The sequence below is a fragment of the Balaenoptera ricei genome, chromosome 7 (genome assembly GCF_028023285.1).
Source record: "Balaenoptera ricei isolate mBalRic1 chromosome 7, mBalRic1.hap2, whole genome shotgun sequence".
In the NCBI taxonomy this organism is placed as follows: Eukaryota; Metazoa; Chordata; class Mammalia; order Artiodactyla; family Balaenopteridae; genus Balaenoptera; species Balaenoptera ricei.
The window spans coordinates 48,162,765-48,185,277 of NC_082645.1; the positions used below are offsets into that span (position 1 = coordinate 48,162,765).

Sequence of the window (22,513 nt, forward strand, 5' to 3'; positions counted from 1 at the left end):
TTTCTAATTATAAGGTGTTTACATCCCTGAATACATTGGGATGACTGGCAGGTAGAGCCGCTCCAGGTGCCAGTCAGAATCGGAACATGCAGGATACTTGTGCGTCTGCAAGTAAGGACAATATCGGTGGTCATCGGTGTCTCTTGTCTCGCTCACCTTGCAGAGTGTGTGCATGCACGCCAAGCTTCATAAAGCGTGTTTCACATCACTGACTTTTCTGTCAGGACTCTGGCAACTTGAGGCCTGTGATATCCTTAGATCTGTTGAACGTTTTAACATAGGTATTACATAGGGTTGTCTTGGTGATTTTTGGATAAAAGGCTCTATTTGTTGTGTTTGTCTGAATCAGAGTATACTCATTTTGTGAGCTAATGTTCTAAAACTTGTCACACTGTGCCAGTTTGCTTAAATGTCCTGTTTATGTTGATTTTTTTAAAGGCACTTAATACTATTTATCCTTCAAACCCAAGTAGCCTTCTAAATTAGATTTTTATCTGGTGGGCTTAGAGAAATTGGGATTACTGGTTTTAATTGTTTAAGATTTAAAAGCTTAGTAAGGTGAGTGTAAATGTAAAGCTCCAGGGAGACTTTTCTGCCCCCTCCCTCGAAAAACAAGCAAGCAGACAAAAAGTATATGCCCTCCATGAGGGTTATTTTGTTGGAGATAATCTAATAGTAAAATCCTCTTTTAAAATCTTATGATTAAGTGACTGGTCTTTTTTTCTCAAGAGATACAAGCTAGATGTTGAATGTAGGCTGGAATTATTTTTTGAAAAATCAGTATCAGCAGCTCAAATGACTAATGATGACAAAGAATGAAGGCGTGTTGAAAACTTCATTATTTTGCTGTTTGCTGTAACTTAAAGCTGAGTGTGTGTATGAAAGATTGCTCTAGAACTAGGAGATGTGTTTGCCATTAGAGCTGTACTTTCAAGAAAAAAATGATTTCACAACTTACCCTAGTAGCAATATGTCAAAATATTTTTTCATTCCTCACAGAAATTTGAAGTTTTTAAACATTTCACAAACTAGGACTTTGAGAAGACACAAGAAATTAGTCAGTATTGTTTCTGTTTTCCACTAAACTATAGATTATCTAAGCTTCTGTCACCTTTAGGGAGGAAAAAAGGACTCTTTCTTCATAGTTGTTGAGATTTGACCCAAGGATCTATAAAATGAAAAGGCTCTGATTTATTCACGGCTCTTAGCTTATACTGTGTTTTGGTGAAACATGATGGTAAATTTATCAAAATGCCCAGAACTAACTTAAAACCAGAAACTGTGTTCAGTAGGCATAGCAACAGGAACTTTTGTGTTTGTACCTTGAAACCAGATAACCCTGCATGTTGAAGAAAATTGGAAACCTATCATGATTTTTGCCCTGTAATTCCTTGACGGCCTCAGATGACTTCAAAATTTTATCTTTTGGCAAAGAATAGTATTCTGAATGGATGTTTTGTGGGAGAAAGCAAAAGGGGTTCTGGTTTCTTGAGGTAACCAAAAAAAAAATACAGATATTTGTTATTTGTTAGAATTATCATATGTCTCCCACTTTATTTAGTTAGTGGGAAGAGATACTCTTCTATTCTTGTTCTAAGAATTTGAGTCCATTAATATACATTTACAGTTTTCATTCTTAATTTCTTTTAAGATTGTCAGTGTTCATTACTCAGTACTTTAATCATTCAACCCAAGACACCATATCTATCTCTTGTTCCAAGATGTTTGCCTGATTTTAAATAGCTAACTCTAGTTCCCATAGGATTTTTGTGGTACCAGGCAAGATACTCTAATTTCTCCATAGTAAAAATTTCTTAGACTTCCCTGAAATATGTCACTCACTTGTGTCTGTCAAATGAGACAGAGCACAGAAAAGTTAGCTAGGAATAAGAAAGTTAATTACTATTACCTTATATATTTGATTTTAAAATAGTAGTCATCATGTCAGTTCTTAGTTGCATTAGACTCAAATGGAATAGTTAATTTTAGATTATGTCCTTGGTCATGTTTTATATCAAAAGAGCAATATTCTTGGGTGGGATGTATAATTATAGGAGAAAAAAAAAAGGGTGCCTCATTTTCATAGCCATGAGGTGATAGGATCAGCTCCGCTGATCTCAAAGAACAGACCTTGTTTGGTGGCAGCCATCTCTCAGGAAGGATGTTTCGTTCGGGTGCAGAGACCCCTTTAGCGCAAGGGGGGAAATGGCTGGGTTCCCATCATGGCTCTACTACTTATTGTGTGATCTTGGGAAAATTATTAACCTCTCTCTGCCTCAGTTTCTCATCTATAAAATGAGGATAATAATAGTTATTGAAAACATTAAATTAACCTGTGCAAAATTTTTATACTGCCTGGCACTTAGTAAATGCTCATAGTAAAGGCTAATATTACTGTTATCATCTCTGCATAAGAAGAAAATGCCCTCCTTAAGAGAAGCTGGTGGTTCTCCTTTTAAATATGTATCTATAGGGATTGAGTGACACTTCTTTCAGGACACTGATATGAAGACAGAAACTTTCTGCATATTGAGCCATGTTTACGTTGTGACAGTATTTACTTCTGCATGGCATTAAACTTTCCAAAATTCACCGTACTGGTCTCACCAGTTAAAACAGCTTTATGTATTTATTATAAGAAATGGAGCATGTGAAAATAAATTTTATTAACATGCTGATGTAGTACAGCCCCCAAACATAATGTCAAGACCCTTGGTTAAAGAAGTGGAAAGTAATATATTTCAACATGCAGCTGAATTTTGAGAGGAGGGGGTCTGTGTTCTTCTTGTAAATTACACCCAAGCCACTGAAATACCCGCCGGGTAATTCATGGTAAGTAGTAGGGAAGGGAAGCGACCAGTAGGAGTCTTGTTAACAAATCATTAGTCTGTTAATATCTGAAATTGGATTTAGGATGTCATAGGAACAATGAAATCTTCCTCTACTGGGCCACACTTTCCCTAGGATCCTCCCGTGCCAGAAGCTGTTCCTTATTTCTTGACAAAATGCTGAGATTCACATTCTCTCTCTTTTATGAAGCGATGACCTTTCACATTGATGTCAGTCACATAGATGCATATATGTGCAGTTATAGAAAAAGTCCTTGCTCTTTTGCAGATAGAAAGAAGGAACCTACTTCTGTTCAAGTGCTACCTACCTCTTTCATGAAGCCATGTTCACCCCAGCCTGAAGTCACCTCTCTCCTGATCTTCTTTAGCACTTTATACCACTGCTGTGACTCTTATCATATGCTCCTTTGGATGATACAATAAAAACCTACCTAAGGATAGAGCTGTGTTTTATATGTTGCTTCACACACGTTACAGGCCACTCCTCGCCTGGGCCCTTGAATATACTAGAGCTGCAATAAATGAGTGTTCAAGGAAGGAGTAGATAAATAATGCTGACTATCAGATCACTTTGTCACCAACTGGCTGTTTTGTGAGGATAATGGAATCTGTCGCCACATTCATAGAAACATTACTAAGCAAGAGAATCTCACAGACAGCACTTAGAAAACTAGTTACCCAGCTGTACATTCTTGTCTTTAAGACAATTTGAATTGCACTATATCCGTATTGATTTAGAAATTAAATCTGATCTCTGCATGGAGCAAAAATAAAAATTTTATTTCATATGGATGGTCAAGTAATGGCATAGATGTTTTGTAAATATGAAATAAATTTATGTTCCATCTTCCATCTGTCTAACTTAGTTGAAAATTAAGTGTAGGGAAGGAAAGGATGTGGTTTATCTTGGTGATGTCACAAAATATCCACCAGCATCATGTATACCAGGTAATCACAAAAGAAATGCCGTTCAGTTAAGGATCATGCTTTAAGAGAAATAAAAAGCCCATGGGAATAACAAAGTAATGTGATCCTTGGACTGGAATGTAAAATTACAGGAAGTATGTTGAACTTAAGCTACCGGTTGGTTGTTGGCTGTAATCAGGATCATCATTTGGCAGTTTCTACTGTTCAACTCAACTCCTAATGAAAATCCAGGAGTCCAAGATGAATATAGATGTTGGAAACACATTTTTTTGTATCCTGATAGTTTTCAGGCTAACTTGAGAATGATCTAGTGCCTAGCTTAACATCTTGTAAAAGAAATATGGCCAAATGCGGTGCCCTCAGAGAGCCTTGCCTCCTCCTGTGAAAACCTTAGACTAAAGTGATTGATTCGTCCTTGAAATGGACAGCACGCCTTTGGATACAGAGGAATTGGAATTTGATAAGACATTGACTCATCCAGAAATTCGCTGCCACCCCCTGCAACTTAGATGTGTCAGCATGCTAACTTCACAGGCTCAAGGAAGCAGTGAGCCAAGGGCCACGAGCAGGCTATTACTATCAATTGGGGAAGTATATAGTAGTCTTATAATTAATAGAATGTCATCCTGGATTGTAGAAACACTCTAAAAGACCATGTGGCTAATCCTGGATAGGGTTAAATACTTTTCATAGCTCTATAAAGGTGCAAGTTGATTTGCATTCTATAAAATCACACATGTAATATTTATTACACTCTTTCATCTTCTGTTGTAAAGTTTCTTGAATAATTGAGACCCCTATTTGAACTTGGCCTTATACTCCCTAGGTGCTCTAACTTCCATTGTTCTCCCACAAACCACACCCTCTTATTTTTGGTTTATGATTTAAGAAGTTTGGAATCCAGATTTAAGATTGAGGCCAATCCAGAGAGCATGAAATGGTAAGCAAAGAATAGATTTGGTAAAACATGCTAATTTTACTCCTACTCTGGTGAAGTCCTAAATTAGATACTGTGTGTAGTTCTTTTGTTACCTTTGATGAGTGAAAATTGCAATGTTCTTCACTTGTGAGGCTTTCAAAGAGAATACCACCTCTCAAGATAATATCTGACTTTGTGAAAATTACAATTCTACCTTCAGTGTGTCCATATTAATTTAAGTGATATTTAAATATCACAGAGTGAAATGAGAGTCATTAGAGATCCTTAATTTTTGAAGATAAAAAAGGAAATTTGGAGCCCAACTGTGTCCTACTGATATTACTTCATTTTTACATGGATATGTTAGCTTCAGTAATTACACACCCTTTCCTGTATGGCAGAATGCCCAGAACTGAACAAATTCCAGTACAATTATTTACTTTATTTCTCTGAAACCGAAACAACTCAACTGTTGTACACCTGCCTTTGCAACTTCCTTTTATTTGGCCCCTAAGTTTATTTACAATGAAATAGTTCTCCCTGACACACCTCAACCACATGCAGAAGACAGAATTTTTACTTCAGCTGTAAACAAGCATAGTTTGTAGCTTAGCTAAAAGCACTGTACTGTAAGTACAATTCCTGAAACTTCACGTTTTTCCTTTTAGTAACTTAGTAATTTTTCCTCTTGGTAACTGAATTATCCTGGCAATTGTAATTATTGTGTAATGCATAGGGAAGTCTTCTGTGCCTGAACTGCGTCATCAAACACAAGGTAAGATTGGATCTTTTCTTAGTGACTTCTGTGGGATCATCAAATTTTACAGCTTTACCTCTTTAATATTATGGAAATCATATTCAAAATGAGGTCAAGTGGTAGAGGTCTTGTGACTGTCTTTGACCTGGATTCAAGAATTCTTAACACTGATGCTTGGTTCTCAAGAGATCAGTCCTTTTAAGTTGCATGTGACATGGTCAAAATTTAACGTTTCTCTTCCATGTGTTAATGATGTGTAGCGTGTCCCCTACTTCAAGTATCTCTGTGGTTAAACAATACAAAAGAGTATAGCCAACAGATTTATTCAGTATTTGAGTGTACAAAAAAAAAAATTGTCCTTAGATTGCCAAGTTAGCTAACAACAAGCGTATACACTTTTACATCTGCTCATGTTTTCCAGTAGTCTGATGAATGATCAACTGGACCTGTGAGCACAGTTCCCAGGCTTACCTATCCCAGGCATACATTTTGAATAACTGAGTTTCTGTTCTATTTGATTCCATTGGAGACATCTTTTTAGGTGTATTGACACTATAGGTGGTTTGTTTTATTTTACTTTGTTTTTCTTGAAGAGCTCTTAAATTCCAGGAATTTGAACAGATTCTGTCTGGCTCTTCACATATAGCTGAATTACACTTGCAGACGTGGAATGCATAGTAGGTGCCCCCGAAGTATTTATTGGGTAAATGAACTGAGAATGTAAAAATGCTTACTATCCCACTGTAGTTGTTTTACACTTGCTTTTAACTAGATGAAAAATATTGATTGAAAGCCTACTGTGAGCAAAGACTGCCCAGGAAAGAGGCGGGAGGGATGGTAAGGAGACCTATAAAGATGGTCTGTTTCATGCAGTTTCTACCCACAGAAGAATGCAGTCACAAACCTTATTGTATATTTTTATGTGTGGTAATTGGCACATAATGAATATTCATTAATTGGAACCACAAAATCCAGGAATATATGTACTTTTGCCCCCTATTTTAGTTAAGCAGCCTATAGATATGTATTGTATTATGTCAGTTTTATGTAAATTTGTTAATTTAGGCATTATTAACTTTAATTTTTACCACTGAATTAGCTTTACCTTTGGTTAACATTTGAAAGCAATAGAATATTTTTCCTTTATTAACACTTAAAGTCAACCCCGACTTTGCATGTTTAAAACAATAATTTCCTTTTCAGTTGAATAACTCAGTTCACAATTCCTGTTCAGAGTTAAATTATGAATATATGGAATAATTTTTCCCCTGTACGTGCAAACTATATGCTACTAAATGTGAAATGAGTGACTGCTGAGTTGATGAGATTAAATGGGTGACAGGATTATTCAGCATTGAATTCTCTATGCTGCATGATTGTTTTTCTTTTTAGAGTCACTTCTGGAGACAAAAATACTTCAGAAACATACTTTTTCTCTCAGGAATAACCCTAAAGTTACTCCATAGCTATAGTGAAACAGCCTGTCTTCATGTTTATGTTCTCAATTTCTAAATTGCCGTTTTTGTTACTTTTGCAGAAAGGGATCCATACGGTCTTACTGCATCTGTTTTTATTCTATGTGTGTATTCTTTCCAGTGATCGGATCTACTTGTACCTCAGCAAAGTGATTTAGGTTTTGATTATTTCATTTTAGTCATTCCTAAGAAAAATTATTTAAAATGTAAAGTTCTTTTCAAGTAATGGAAAGATAAATCTATGTCTTAGCTTATAGAATCTTAAGAGTTTTTATGTGCTGAAACCTTAATAATATAGGGATTGAAAATAATAGAAACACTCTGCAAGCAAATTGAAAGAACACATTATTGAAACATGAAGATAAATGCATGTTATAAAGTTAAATTCTATATAAATCATATTTCAGATATGAAAATGGCTATCATAAATTGAAAGGTAATTTTCTTAGAATTGAAATCTCTTGGCTCTTGAAAGAAAATTTAATTTTCCTTTAAAAATTGGAGACCTAGTCATTTCAAATTTGTATTTTAATTTGTAGACCTTTACATATGAAAATTCCTATAAAGCAGCACGACATCAGAAAAGTATTCATCATGTGGTATTATCTACTGTAATAGGCATATGTCTGATTTATAAGTTTTCCTAAAATCATTCCTAAAGCTTAAATCAAGATAAAAGTCCTCAGCCACTGCATATGGCCTTCTAATAAGCTATTCTGGGGGAATCAATTCTTACTATTTCCTCTATATTTAGCATCTCTGCATCTGTTATTCTTTACAAATTGCATCAAAAGTTGAGATAAACCATCATTTCTCCCCTTTGCAAAATATTTTCATAAATTGTTTTACTAATAAAAGAGTAAACCTGTCTTGCCCAAGTCCAGAATAAATTGGCACCTCCTTTTTTCACTCATGACCTTAGCTACCTCATATGTTTCTTGCTTAAAAGCAACAGTTGTTGGAAGAGGGCAAGCTTACTGGAGCTTTTCTCTTGCACCCATTTTCTCATTTGTTTCTTAATAAGGTGAATATTGTTTTTTTTCTGTAATGTAAACAGTGAACAGCAGGATCTTGATTTTTCTTTTAGTTAGCAAAGTATAATGAAAAAGTGAATTCTTATTATTTTGTGGAAAAATATCATAGTAATTGCTGCTGTTGGCATTATTCTCAGCAGATTGATTAGAAGATTTGATGGTCTGTAGGTAAGAATATGAAATTTATATTTGTATAGCTGTGGATACTGAACAGAATGCTCTTTCACTTAGTTTATTTGATCTGCACTATAGAATAGGGAAAACATTTTATTCATGCAAAATATTTTATGCATGCAAAACTTGTATTTGGTTGAATTTCTTTTTTAAATTTTGTAACCCTTGATAAAACTTCTTTTGAGTTCCCATTAAAAACCCTGAAGACACTCACCCTATTGTCAGAGTTGAAGAGGAGTTCTACTATAAGGACAATCGAACAGGATTGAGAAGACTGGTCAGTGGATTATCTATGCTAGGTCTTCCATTATAAGGACAAAGACCCTACATTGCTTTTATTGGGCTTGCCAGCTTTTTGATACAACCAGATTGCTGTCTCTTCTCTCTCTACCACCACCCCCACCACTACTACTACCAGAAGCAAATGAAAAATTTTAGAAAAGATTTTAATTAAAACCTTGAATTATGCAGATAGTTATTATTATTACCCCCATTTACAAATGGGAAAATGGAAACTCAGGAAAAGTTGAGTAAGTTGCCCACACTTACACAATTAATAAATAGGGCATCTGGTATTCATATCCAGGCAGTTACAGTCTAGAGATGCATACTAAACAGTTAAAATCTACAGTGGAGTCAATAGAGAAAACTGGATACAGAAGAAAATCGAATCACTGATGTTGATAAGATTATTTGAGAAGTTATCTTGGAATATGGAGGAAAAGAACAAAAAGGATATGATAGATGTCACTAGACATGGAGACCGTAGAGGATAAATCTAACATAAGCATTGTGGATGTTCCTGAGAAATATTTTAGAATAACTGGAGCAGAAGCAATACTTAAATATAATTTTAAAACAGATTTTCTAAGCATAAAATAAAGTCCTGAGTATACAGATTTGAAGGGGTCAGCATATTACAGGCATCACCTATGGAAAAGAGACCTGTCTAGGAATAACTTTGACAAAATTTTGTATTTACAAAGATAAAGGGGGAAAAAGACTCTACAAGAATGCAGATAAAACAAATAGTTTATCTGCAAAAGATAAAATCAGACTGACATATAGCTATAGCTTGGTGTAGAGCATTGTATTTAGAGTATTGAGGGGAAAAAAATGCTTATAGTCCAAGAGGTTTATACCCAGCTAAATTGTCTTCCATGTGTGAAGAATGAAAAAGATACCCTCAGACATTCAACTCATGTTGAATGTGTTGAACTCATGAAATGTGTTCACTCTTGTACCCTGGTACCCTTCACTAGTTGAAGATGTGTTCCCTTCAGAGAATAATCAAATTTAAGACTCAAGAATGAGAAATTTATGGTATAAAGTAACTAGTGCATCATCTCTTACTCAATTAAGGTTCCAAACCAGGAATCAAGGGTTATTATGTGCTATCAGTTAGATTTTGCAGTTCTTCTCCAGTGCTTTCCTGCTTCTCATGGTCCCCAATCTATATACTCCTTCAGGTAGTTCAGATGGATATGTTACTCTGGTGACTGTCCCTATTAGCCATTGGTACTATTTTGATTCACTCCTGATAACAGTAGGTAAACTGCTTACATATTTTAGATACTCCACAGGGAGAATGCCCAGTCAATTTACGGTATCATTTAGACATTTAGTGGCGTTTTTCATTGTCCCAGCGCTTAAAATGTTTTGCCACCTATAAATTATATTGAATGTTTTGAGTCATGGTTTGTTGGCTTATTGGATCTGCACAGACAAAAAGAAAAAGAAAAAAAAAAGAAATCTTCAGTTTGAGCTGGGAACAAATTCCTATACATGTTTTTATCTTTGTTGGATCTATGTGTGCTTTAATTGTGTTTAAAACATCAGTGTTGGTAATATCATCTTAGTTATGTTAAGATATATATTCACTTAGAAAAGTCTTGTAAGGAAATTCCCAAAGGTATTCTGGACTATGAAGAATAGAACTGTTTCCTTAGCACAGGACAAGGTAAGCAACAGGAGTTTAGTAGGTACCTATCAAATGAGTGAATAAAGTGAATGCAATCTGTGCAGAGTAATTAGAAATGAGAAAGGAAAAACAGGGAAGGGAGGTATTTGACATTAACAGACAGTTGACAAAAGAAGGGATATAAATAACTAAGGTACATATGAAATAATATTTTTAGCTCACTAGTAATTGCAGAAATACATATTAAAATAATGAGACTATATCTGCCTTTCATATTGGCAACAGTTAAAGATTAAAACGGTGTGAGCATAGTGAAGTTAGGGATTTCATGCAGTATCGGTGAGAGTAAATTGGCACAACCATTTTGGAAACCACTTTGGTCCAATAATTCCAATTCTAGGTGTCCAGTCTAAGGAAATAGTAAATGTTAACACAAAAATATTAGTCATAGTGATGTTTATAACATCTAAAAATTGGCAACAACTTGATTGTCCAATACAAGTAGAATGATTGCGTAACAGTAGTACACAAATATGATGGGCTTTACACAGCTTAAAAATCACACTTCTAAAGAATTTTTAATGACAGGAAAACTTAACAATACAAAGGAAAAAATAAGGCATCTAACCATATATGTACAAATTTGCTATAGAAATAAATGCATATTTGTGTGTGTGTGTATACACACATACACACACACACACAAATGCATGTGCACTCATTAATAAAAACAAGAGACGCTCCTAAATGTTGAATAAGTATCTTCAGGCTTTCTCCCTTGTATTTTGCAAATTTCCTTACAAAAATCATGTAATGCTTAATAAAAATTCTAAAGCCATAAAATAATGTGACTGAGGTTTTTGGAGTTTTCAAAAAGATAATAATAAAAGGTTACCGTAGACTAAGGTTGACACAGAAGGAAAGGAAAGAAGTAAGTGTATATAAGTTACAAGATGTGGAAAATTTGTCAGATGACTCATGGTTGAAATGGAAAATTTATCATGGCTGTGATGGCAGTCTTCAGATAGGGTATCATGGCACAGTGGTTAAGAGTAGGAGCTCCCATGCCTACCCCTGGCTATGCCGTGTGACTTTGAGCAGGTGACTTCAGATGGAGGCTTCTGTGTCTTCATTTGTAAAATGAGGATAATGGTTCCAATCTTACTAAAATAGTGAGTACTCAGTAAAGGTTCACTGCAGTTGTTATCTCTGAGATGATACGTAGAAAGCTTGTGGAAGCATTATGTTCTAGCCCGGGGCCACTTAGGAAGGACCTGCATCCAAACTGAAGAATACTCAAAGGCAAGGGCCGAGGCTGAGACCTGGCCCACTGAAGGGGTTCCATCCAGAGGACCAGGCAGAGGTTATATGCCTTATTAGGGCCCTTATGGCGTAATGCCGACGAAGCTGATGGGAGGAGCCAACATCTGTCTGGACCCGTGGAGATATGGTTGTGTCATCTTAACAGTGATTCTGCAAATCCAACTCTTTGCAGATATCTTTACATAGTATATTCAGAAGTCTAGTTAAGAGATTGCTCAGATATATCTTTACCAGTTGCCTTGGAGGGCTTTTCTACAAAGTATCATTAAGTAAGAAAAGGAAGATGCAGAGAAGTGTACCAAACACCCATTTTTTTGGATTGCCCCACTGCAGGATATAAACTCCAAGGATGCTTTCCACTATATTCCAGAGCTTAGAGTAGTGTCTGGTACTAATCAGCTCTCAGTACTTGTTGAAAATATATTTGTTGAAAATGTTTGTGTATTCATGGAAAATAAGTAGGGAACAAAACACAAACATACTGGTGCACATCAAACTCACATTCATTACCTAGGGATGGTGAGGGAGGAAGTAAGAAGCCCCTTCCCCCAAAAACAGAGTAGGAGGGGGATATAGATCCAAAGTAAAAAAAAATAAAGTTTCCTCATGACACGTGTATGAAAGTTTATAGCTGACCACTTTTTCCCTTCCATTAGAAAAATCAATTCTGCCCAAAAGTGATAGTCATAAGAGATTTGTTCAAAAATGGATGTTTGTTTCTAAAGTGAAACGGTGGTCCTCGCATCTTAACCAGGACCACACCACACTTGGGCTTCCTTTGCTTGTGCAGACATCCGCCTCTCCAACCCCACAGCCTAGTAACAGCAGACTGACTACTTCTCAAAATGATGTCACTCTTTTGGGGGTGGGAAGCGAAGCATCTGTACTGACATGATTATATTTTCCAGCTTTTAAGTGCTTCCAGCAATATTTCATATTTCATTGAAAATGTAGCTTTAGCGAGTCATGTCTAAGCCTGAAGAAACACTGGTGCTTTTACAAAGAAGTTGAGAGTTTGTCACTGCTGTGATGGCGCATACCTCTAATCCATTCTTGCCTTCCATAACCTGGATGCAATCCAAACCCAGTTGTATCCACTCTGACTGATTTATTTGAACTGGCAGAGCTTACGTCGGTAGACTCTAAATGTTCCCTTATGATGTATTCCTACACAGAAGAAAGTAAATGTAGTAACTAGGACTGTCTTATTTTATGACTAGAACTATGCAAAATATATGGAGCCATTTCCAATACAATACTTGTATCTGGAAAATAACATCCCAGCTTCAAAATCCTTTATCCCAGGCTGACTAGAAATGCACAACAAAATAGACTAGATTGACCACAAAATATCGCAAAGTACAAGATCCCGTTTGTATTCTGTGACTGTTTTAGCTAGCATTTTGACCGCCCGGAATAGGTTTTTAAACATCTTGAGAAAATCATGTTCCCAAGTACAGGTTTTGATTCCCGTAGCAGATTAGTACTGGCAAGTTGGAAGGTCAAGCACCCTTACAGCTCAGAAAAATGTCAAATGGCCACCTGAGAGCCAGGTGGGGAAGGGCGTCAACCAGGAGAACTGAGCCAAAGAAGCCCAGCTCTCTCCCTTTCCCGTCAGCTGGATGGTCCGGAGGGCGCTGCTGGGCGGGCCAGTCATGGTCAGCCCTTCAGCCAGGGCATCCTCACAGCCAGCCAGCCAGCCAGCCCCTGGGACCCTCTAGAAGAGGCACACAGAGCCCTGGGGGGGCTACAGTTTGTCCTGAGGACATCACTGTACCATAGTGAATATTTTTAAATGTTAGGCTTGTTACTATTTATGGTAATAATCTGATAATCCTACCTCATCAGTGAACTCTTACAGAGTTTCACTGTACTCTTGTAAAGAATTCAGTAGTTTCTGGGTAGAATGGGAAGAATGTAGGCATTGATGTCAAGCCGACCTGGGTTCAAATCCAGACTCCCACAAAGAGCGTCATGCTATTGGGCAAGCCCCTCAACCTCTCATAGCCTGTTTCCTCTGTAAAATTGCAACAATGCCCAGTTTGTAGGTTATAGGTCATATATTTTAAAATGCTAATAAAGTGCTTGGTACTTAATAGGTGGTCAAGCCCCTATTTAGAAGCAGAGCTGTCTCAGGTGTTTCACGAATATTGAAGTTTTCTGTCTTTGGGGTTTTAGTGATAAAACTGGCATTCAGATCTAATTGCCCCTGAAATGGCCATAGCAAAATGAAGCCACCCACCAGTGTTGAGTGTTGTTTACTCTATTGCTCTTTGTTTCCTGCAGAGCATTAAGTTTATTTTTCATCTTCATCTACCAGAAATCTTTAATTCCCAATCTTTCAGTTTTGTTCGGTGAGTTGAGAAAATCCCACACCCACCTCCTTTTTCTTGTTAAAGCCTGCCTTAGGACTCTTCCTTACCTGAAATGCATTTGGACATTCTGCAGTCCAAAATAATGTAGTATGATTATTCTGAAAGAGCTCTCTGCTGGATCCGAGAAGCCATTAATTGTTTTGAGAATATGAGCCATGGCGGCTTGAAGCGACAGATTCTGACTCAGTGCAGAATGACGTGCTGAAGCAACCTGGTGTGCTTCAGATCCCGCAGCCGTCACGGCGGGGTGGGCAGTGCTCTGTTTTGAACCCCAACCCCTTAAAGGAGATTTTCAAACCATCATATTGCAAACAATCCACTCATTTCCTTAAATAAGTTCATGAAAAGGAATTATTTCTTGAACAATTTTAATATTTTCAATTTTAAATATTAGGCCCCAAGTGGTCCGTAATATATATTGTATTAAGTAAGCCCTTATTTATCTGTAAGACATGTCTAGAATTCCTATCAAACAGATGTCAGAGATGAGACTCTAATAGGAAATAGCAATTCCTGACTTGCTTTTCTTACTTGGTGCTAAGAAACAGTGCTCTGATGCTGTGGCAGTTAATGAGTATCTGTATCAGGCACAAATTATTGGCAGTTCTTAGTTATTGTTCACATTTATTGAGTACCAGTGTGCATGACACTGACTCACATACTTTGTATGTGTCACCTCATGTAATCCTCACAGCAGTTCTAAAAGTCTGTCGCTATTATTATCCCCATTTTACAGATGAAGCAGCTGAGGCTTAGAGAGTTTGTGAAACTTAAGTCTACCAGAGTGTAGACACCGTCGTCCATAGCAGAAGCCCTTGTTCCTAGAATGGGGCCTGCTGCATAATAGACACTCAACTGATACATGTTGGATGACTGAACTTCCTCAAGTTCACACATCTGATCAGAATCCAGGGATTGACAAAGGATTTAATTCCAGGGGACTCTCAGACGCCAAAGCCTCTAGCTTAAACTTATGTCATTTTTCCTGCCCCTCCCCTCCTTCAATCGGCCCTGTATTAGACAGTTTCAGAGAAACAGAGGACAAGATTCCCGCCCTCTAGATGCATAATCCAATGAAGATGCTTACAACCCAGTAAAGATGTTCAGAATATGCTTGCTAAGCTTCAAAATAGGAGTTGAGGCAACTAGGCACTAAAACACTCAGCTCTGCCATAAATATGTGTTAATTGGGCTTCAGGTTTAGCCACTGTAAACAATGAGACATCAAAATATCATGGCTTAAACAAGATAGAAATATATTTCTCTCTCATGAAACGTTCCAGAGAGTAGTGGTCCAGAGCTGCCAAGGCAGTGTTGCTGCATAGTTGCTGTGTCTGGGTGTCAGGCAGCTCCCAGTTCTCATTAGGTCCTGCCAGGAGGGAGGGAGGGATGGAGAGCCAGGGGAACAGATGGATTCCTTTTTGGAGGGCGTGGTCTAAAGAGGCTTGTTCCTCGTATGCATTGAACTGCGTGAACTGGGTCGTTTGGCCACAGTGAGCTGCCCCAAAGGCTGGAAATGCAGGCTCCAGCTGAACAGCGATGGGTTCGGATAAAATGATTATCAACAAACAGCAGTTTCTGCCACAGTCTACTTGGGAAGCGTGTGGGTGCCCTGGCACCTGGGCCTCGTTACTCCTCTGCCGTCTTTTCTACCTGCCTTACTCTACCCTCCTTTTGATTAGTGCTAGGCTGGGCTGAGCTGTAGTGGATATTCATGGTGGTCCAGAAAGGAACAGTATCAGAATCACTATACTGATTTTTATATTCTCTGTTTAACATTTGTAAATAAGAAGTGCTGTGGAGGATAGACCAAAATTTTATTTCCTTGGGTTCCTTTTTTTAGAATTTATTTTATTGGCATATAGTTGATTTACAATGTTGTGTTAATTTCTGCCGTGCAGCAAAGTGATTCGTATACATATATATATATATGTACATTCTTTTTCATATTCTTTTCCATTATGGTTTATCAGAGGATATTGAATATAGTTCCCTGTGCTATGTATACTAGTGTATATCTGCTAATCTCAAACTCCCAGTCCATCCTTCCCCCACCTCCCCTCCCCCCTTGGCAACCACAAGCCTGTTCTCTTATGTCTGTGAGTCTGTTTCTGTTTTGTAAATAAGTTCATTTATATCATGTTTCTGAATTCCACACATAAGTGATATCATATGGTATTTGTCTTTCTCTTTCTGACTTACTTCGCTTAATGGGATAATCTCTAGGTCCATCCACGTTGCTGCAGATGGCATTATTTCATTCTTTTTCATGGCTAAGTAGTATTCCATTGTATATATGTACCACATCTTCTTTATCCATTCATCTGTCAGTAGGCATTTAGGTTGTTTCCATGTCTTGGCTATTGTGAATAGTGCTGCTATGAATATAGGGGTGCATGTGTCTTTCTGAAATATAGTTTTGTTCAGATATATGCCCAGAAGTGGGATTGCTGGATATGTGGGAACTCTAGTTTTGTGAGGAACCTCCATACTGTTCTCCATAGTGGCTGCACCAATTTACATTCCCACACAGTCTATGAGGGTTCCCTTTTCTCCACACTTTCTCTAGCATTTGTTATTTGTAGATTTATTTTAATGATGGCCATTCTGACCTGTGTGAGGTGATACCTCGTAGTTTTGATTTGCATTTCTCTAATAATTAGCAATGATGAGCATCTTTTCATGTGTCTGTTGGCCATCTGTATGTCCTTGGAGAAATGTCTATTTAGGTCTTCTGCCCATTTTTCGATTGAGTTGTTTTGCTGTTGAGTTTGATTTCCTTGCATTCTCAGTAAGTTTCTATCTTTAAATGCTTTTTTAAGTTTGTTTCCCCTTTAAGCCTAAATATGCCAATTTTTGAAACCCTGTTAATATTGCTTAAATTTTTAAAAATCTTCATTGAACTTTTCATGCTATTGCCATCTTGTAAAAGAGTAATAGAAATTGCCAAATATGCCTAGTATGAGTAATTAATGTTGCTATGAGATCCTAAATGTTGCATTTCTATTTCTTTACTTCTCTGTTTCTGCATTTGGAAAAATTATACTACCCCAGGGTCTTAAATTTAAATGTATTTTTATAATGTCATCAGGTTTCTCTCCAGAGTTATAGTTGTCAGCATTTTCCCCCTATTACCTGAAAGCTTCTTCCCCTGCAGTTTATAATTGGAAATGAGTAAATTTCAAAGTGTAATCGCAACGAAAACATTCCTTTTTTAGGGAAACAAAAGAAGTTTTCTAATTCAAACATTTTGATCCATAAGAGTAAGAAACTTTTCATTCTCAGTACCTAGAACAATGCCCAGCATGTAAGTACGGTACTCAAATACTTGTTGACTAAATCATATTTAACTTTTTAAATTAAAAAAATTTCCCATTTTTAATCTGTATGCTTAGATTAAAAAACTGCAAAATTACATACTTAAAGTGTTTTGACTATAGCAACTACCCCCCAAATACCCAATGTATTCACATACAGCACATGCACACACACACACGTATGCACACCTGTGTGCATGTATACACATGCATTTGTTTGGAGGTCAGGCCACTGGCAACTTCAGCCCTTTGAAACATACTAAAAATTACCATGAAAATGGCTTTAGGCCCTCACCCTCAACCTTATTCCCTCTAGTTTACAACATATAATTTGGTCGTCACTGTATTTTTGTAGAATATGTTTTGGATGTACAAATTTAGCCAAGGAGTTGCAGGGCAGGGAGGTGAGGAGAGGGACCAGAGGGCAGGAAAGAGAAAGGATGGAGATCAAAATTCCAAGAGGAACTGTGACAGCACCAGGTGACATTCCTACATCAGGGAAGGAGACAGGACAGCTGATGGGCAGGCTCCAGGGATTAGTGATGCCTCCATATGTTTGTGGTTATGCATGTTTCGTTAGTAAGATTATTATCAATTATTTAGAAAAGTATGTGTGTTCCATACATTCTATTTAACAAGTCAGGAGAAAGCATGATACCTTAGGAGTATTTGAAATCAGAAAATAAATTGGCATTTGAAGGAGCAGCTTTGGATATCCAGAAATTTTAATCCTGTGAAACAGCTCTTTACTCAAAGATGACGGAGAAATGAAAAATTATTAAATGGTATAAAGAATCCATGTAACCAGGTTTAGAAAGGAATGCGTTAAAAGGTTGTAACTAGGGAGAATAGCACTGAGGGACTAGACTAGTTCTACCCATCCTAGTTATCCTTACCAGAGAGGCCAAGTAGAGTTTTGTTGACAGGATAATAGCGTTTACTGAGCACTTGGACCAGGCGCCGTGCAGGTGATGGCAGTGTGTGTATTGATTAAATTCCCCATCGCTCTGTGATTTAGGAATTAACACAGATTCTCTCTTTTGAAATGCGAGGACCTGAGGTGTAAGTGGGTTAAGTTGCTCTGTGTGTGGTTCACACAATTCATAACCAATTAGCAGGAATCTTACCCTCACCCCATTCTGCCGCCAGTGACAGAGCTTGTGCCCTTGCCAGGCTTCAGGAGAGCCATGCTTAGTTGAAGCAAAACTACTGCCTAGTTTGTGGCTCTAAGCCTGCCACGTGAGACGGTGTTTCCAAGCCTCAGTCTGTGTGCTGGATAATGGGGGTAAAAGTAATCAGTTGACTCCCTACCGCATAAAAGCATTGTGAGACTCATGAGAATAAAAGCACTTAGAAATCCTCTACTTTGTAAAAATTGTTATAAGACGTTGTTATGATATTCTTATAATCAGCAAAATAAGAATATAGTTATTTCCATTTAGGAAGTATTATGTATTGATAACATTGTGCACTAAGAAATAAGGGTTAGAGTAATTTAGGCCTCAAATATTTTCAAGTTAAGAAATCTTTATTTTGTTCTCCCTGCCATAAATATCTTACTCTACACCCCACCTCACTCCCCCGACCCCTCACCCCCCAGCTTAGTGGGAGAAGTCCTGGTTATATCGTGTTCCTTTCAGTCCGATGGTATGTAAACTGCATAAGGGGACAGTGATAGTAATGAAGAATTTGTTTTCTTTGGTGACTCCTTTTGCGCTGAGTATTGAATGCGGTCTGAATGGAACGTGCCACCAGAAGCCAGAAGGTCCTTCGGTCATCCATCCAACTCTGTCTACACACGTTCGTTATCCATATATAACCGGCTGTTGGATAAGTTCACATGCATTATCTGTCCAGACTTTAGGAGAGCACAAAGCCATGTCAGGAGAGAGCCCTCTTCACCTGCAGGTGCAAACTGGGAGTGGTAACCATGAAGTGACATTTAAGGAAGGTGGAGTTCAATGAGTGAACCTTCACTGTCTCCTCTTCCTCTAACTCCCCACCCGCTGCCTTCTACCAAATCTGCCAGATCTGCCTTCTACCAGATACCTTCTACAGACCTGGTTCCATCCTTTCCACATGCACCATGCCAGAGACCCAACACTTGTAGTCTTGAGTCCTAAGCATGGCAGAGAGCAGGCCTAACTTCCACATTTAGTTGGGAGCTACTGGGCACAAGACAGTTGAGCATTACTTCTGATTAGCTTGCTTACCTCAGGAGGAAGCCTCTCTTTGCTTCCCCTTTTGGGGGCGTGGCTTCCTCACCTGGCGCCTAGGCCGCCTCTTTCTTTCTCTGTCTACTCTCATGTTAACAGCTGTTTCCTTTTCCTGCTTTCTCAGCTTTGTCCTTTTTGCTCTTCCTACAAGCCTACCAGCAGCACTGTCTCCTGTTGTTTTTGTTCAAAGAAAGTGAGGTGGAGAAGAGTTTTAAAAATTTGAGGTATGGGTAAGTCTGTTCTTTTAAGTTGTAGATTGCTGGAGGGCAAGTGCCCTTGTTGTACATTGCAGAGCATTAATAAAATCTCATGAACTTAATGCTTTTTATAGTAACAAAGCACAACCGTAATGGGATTTAAGCAGATGCAGAAGTTAGGATTTTCCTAATAATACCTGCATTCAGTTCATAATCTTCACACTTACTTAAACTTGCTTCCAGTAGTTATTTGGCATATCCATGAACAGTCATAGCTATTCATTTATGTGTGTGTATGTGTGTGTGTGTGTGTTATGTGTATATCTGTATATTTACCACCTAGTGTCATGCTTGTTTCAAACCTGGTACCATAGAATTTCCTATCTGTAAGCTATTGATAAAACTTCACAAGTGCATTGTATGATTTAATTAATGTTCATAAAAATTCTTTGAAGGTAAGATCTCTACATTTAGCATTTATGCCAAGAATTATGATTGCTTTCTTCATGTAATTCCCAGGACTCAGTTTCTCCTGCATATAGTTTCTCTCATGATCAATCAAAAAAGGTTTATATGTAATACCTTTGAGAGTATTTCAAAATTAGAAGCTTTTTTTTTGGTTGAGGTAGTTACTGGATTATTCTTGCTGGTTTTAATCTTGAAAAAAATGAACTGTAAACTCAGATTAACTTGATTATCTCTTCAATCATTTACTCCTGAAATACCTTTTGACATTTGGATTCTACCCATCAAACTCTGCATTAGGCTGTCAGATTATTTTTTAAATGTATGCTGAATTTGTAGTACTATTCTAGGATTTATCTGAACTGAGTTTTGTTGAAGTAGAGAATTCTATGTGATATACTCAAAATAATATTAAATAAAATGAATAAGAAAAAGATTTCAAATGTCAATCTTTTTAGATTCCTTGGCCCAAAGAACTTAGTGAAGTTCTTTCCCCAATTTATTTTTTCATATAGTTTTGGGTTTCTTTTGGTTGTTGTTCAAACATCATTTTTCTTCAGATTTTTGCTTCACTTTCCTTGAAAGATTATGAAAACCATTTTTATTACTGCATTCAGAGAAATCTACAAACAGAAGATGCTTAAGTGAAGACGGTTAGATGGCAAAAACAAAAGGCACTGCATATTTAAAACCTGATGCTTTTTGGAATGTTCCTTTTCTAAGTAGTCACAAGATATTTGGGAGTTCAGTTGACCTCAGTATAAAGGGAACAAAGTGAAATTTTTGTTGGGAAAATAGTAGCATAGGGCATGAGCCAAAAAATGTAAGCGGTTGGCAGCACAAGTAAGGTGTCAAATTCAACCTAATTTCACTTTTGAGAAAAAGATTCCCTCTCAGACAGTTCAGCTTGGTGGATAGAAGATAAGCATTAAAAAAAAACCAAAAAAAAAAAACCAAAAAAAAACCCAGCCGGGAGAGCATTGAGGCACAGATTATGAATAAAAATCAGTGGGGTATGACTTATGGATTGAGAGAAAAATAGGCATGGAGCATATGTGCAAATGGCTGAAATATCGAAGTTCAGGCAGGGAAAGGTAAGAGATGAGTTGGAATCACACAGCACAAGGCTAGAGTAAGTCAAAGCCTTTTTTTTTTTAATGTTCATTCTGTCGCTGGACGCTGGGTGATTTTAGAAAAGACACTTGACTTCTCAGCATTTCAACTTCCCTACTGACAAGGTAGCCAGGGATGGTATGCTCACTGTTCAGAGAATGGCCTTTGGGGTCTGACCAGTCTGGCTTGAACTTTGAACTCATTTTTAATGTAAGTGTTAAGTCAGCATAGTAACTTATCTATGGCAAGTATGTTTCAAGAATTTGATCAAGAGAACTGCTTGCAAAATGCAAATTTGTATTTTGCATATTTTAAAGAGGAAAAGCAGACTAATAGCGGAAAGAAGAACCTGAAATATTAACACAACTAAATTTTAAATAGTACATATAACATTACACTTACACCAAAACCAACAGATATTACATGATAAGAAAACTCTAAACCACTGTCTGTCCCTCATGAATATAAATATAAAAATCTACTATAAAATATTACCAAGACCAAACCAACAATATATAAAAATTTAACTCATCATGACCAAGTATGGTTTATCCCAAGAATGCAAGGTTGGCTTAGCATTTGAAAATTAAGCAATTGTAATTCACCATATTAATAGAAAAAAGAGGAAGCCCACATCATTATCTCAGTGGATAAAGAAAAAGCATTTGATAAAAAGCCAATGCCCATTTATGATGAAGTCTCTCAGCAGACTTGGATAAAGGACATTTATGAAGAACCTAAAGCTAGTATTATATTTAATGATGGAAGACTGAATACATTCCCGCTAAGGTTTTAACCAGTACAGTAAGGCAAGGAAAAGAAATAAAGGGCACAAAAATTGGAAAGGAAAATGAAAACTATCCTTTTACACAGAGGACATGATTTTATATGTAGAAAACTCTAGAGCAGGAGTCAGCAAACTACGGCCAGATTTGGTCTGTCACCTATTTTTGTATGAACTGTGACTGTGACCTAAGATGGTTTTTACATTTTTTTGCCTGTTCGAGTGTAAGATGGATAAAACTATGTTAGAAAACAGTTTGACAATTTCTTACAAAGTTAATCATACACTTACCTCACCATCCAACAGTTCTCCTGGGTATAACCCAGGAATGAATGAAATAAATACGGCCACACAAAAACTTGTATACAAATGTTTATAGCACCATTTGTGGGTATTTACAGTACCCCCAAATTAAACAGCTTAATCGTCTGTCAGTAGGTAGGTGAATAAACAAATCACATTCATACTGCCAAACAAGAAAAAAGAAACCACTGATACACACAGCAATATGGATAAATCTCAAAAATATGCTAAGTTAAAGAAGCCAGACACAGAAGAGTTCATACTACACTATTCCATTTACATAAAATTTTAGAACAGGCAGAATTCACCTACAACAACAGAAAGCAAACCCATGGTTGCCAAGGAGTAGGGGGAGGGGCAGTAC

General features: G+C 37.2%; 1 protein-coding gene across 1 annotated transcript in view; it reads left to right on the forward strand.

Moving 5' to 3' along the window:
* Positions 1 to 22,513, forward strand: part of PKP4 (plakophilin 4) — a 246,543-nt gene that overhangs the window by 77,489 nt on the left and 146,541 nt on the right. The window lies entirely within an intron of this gene.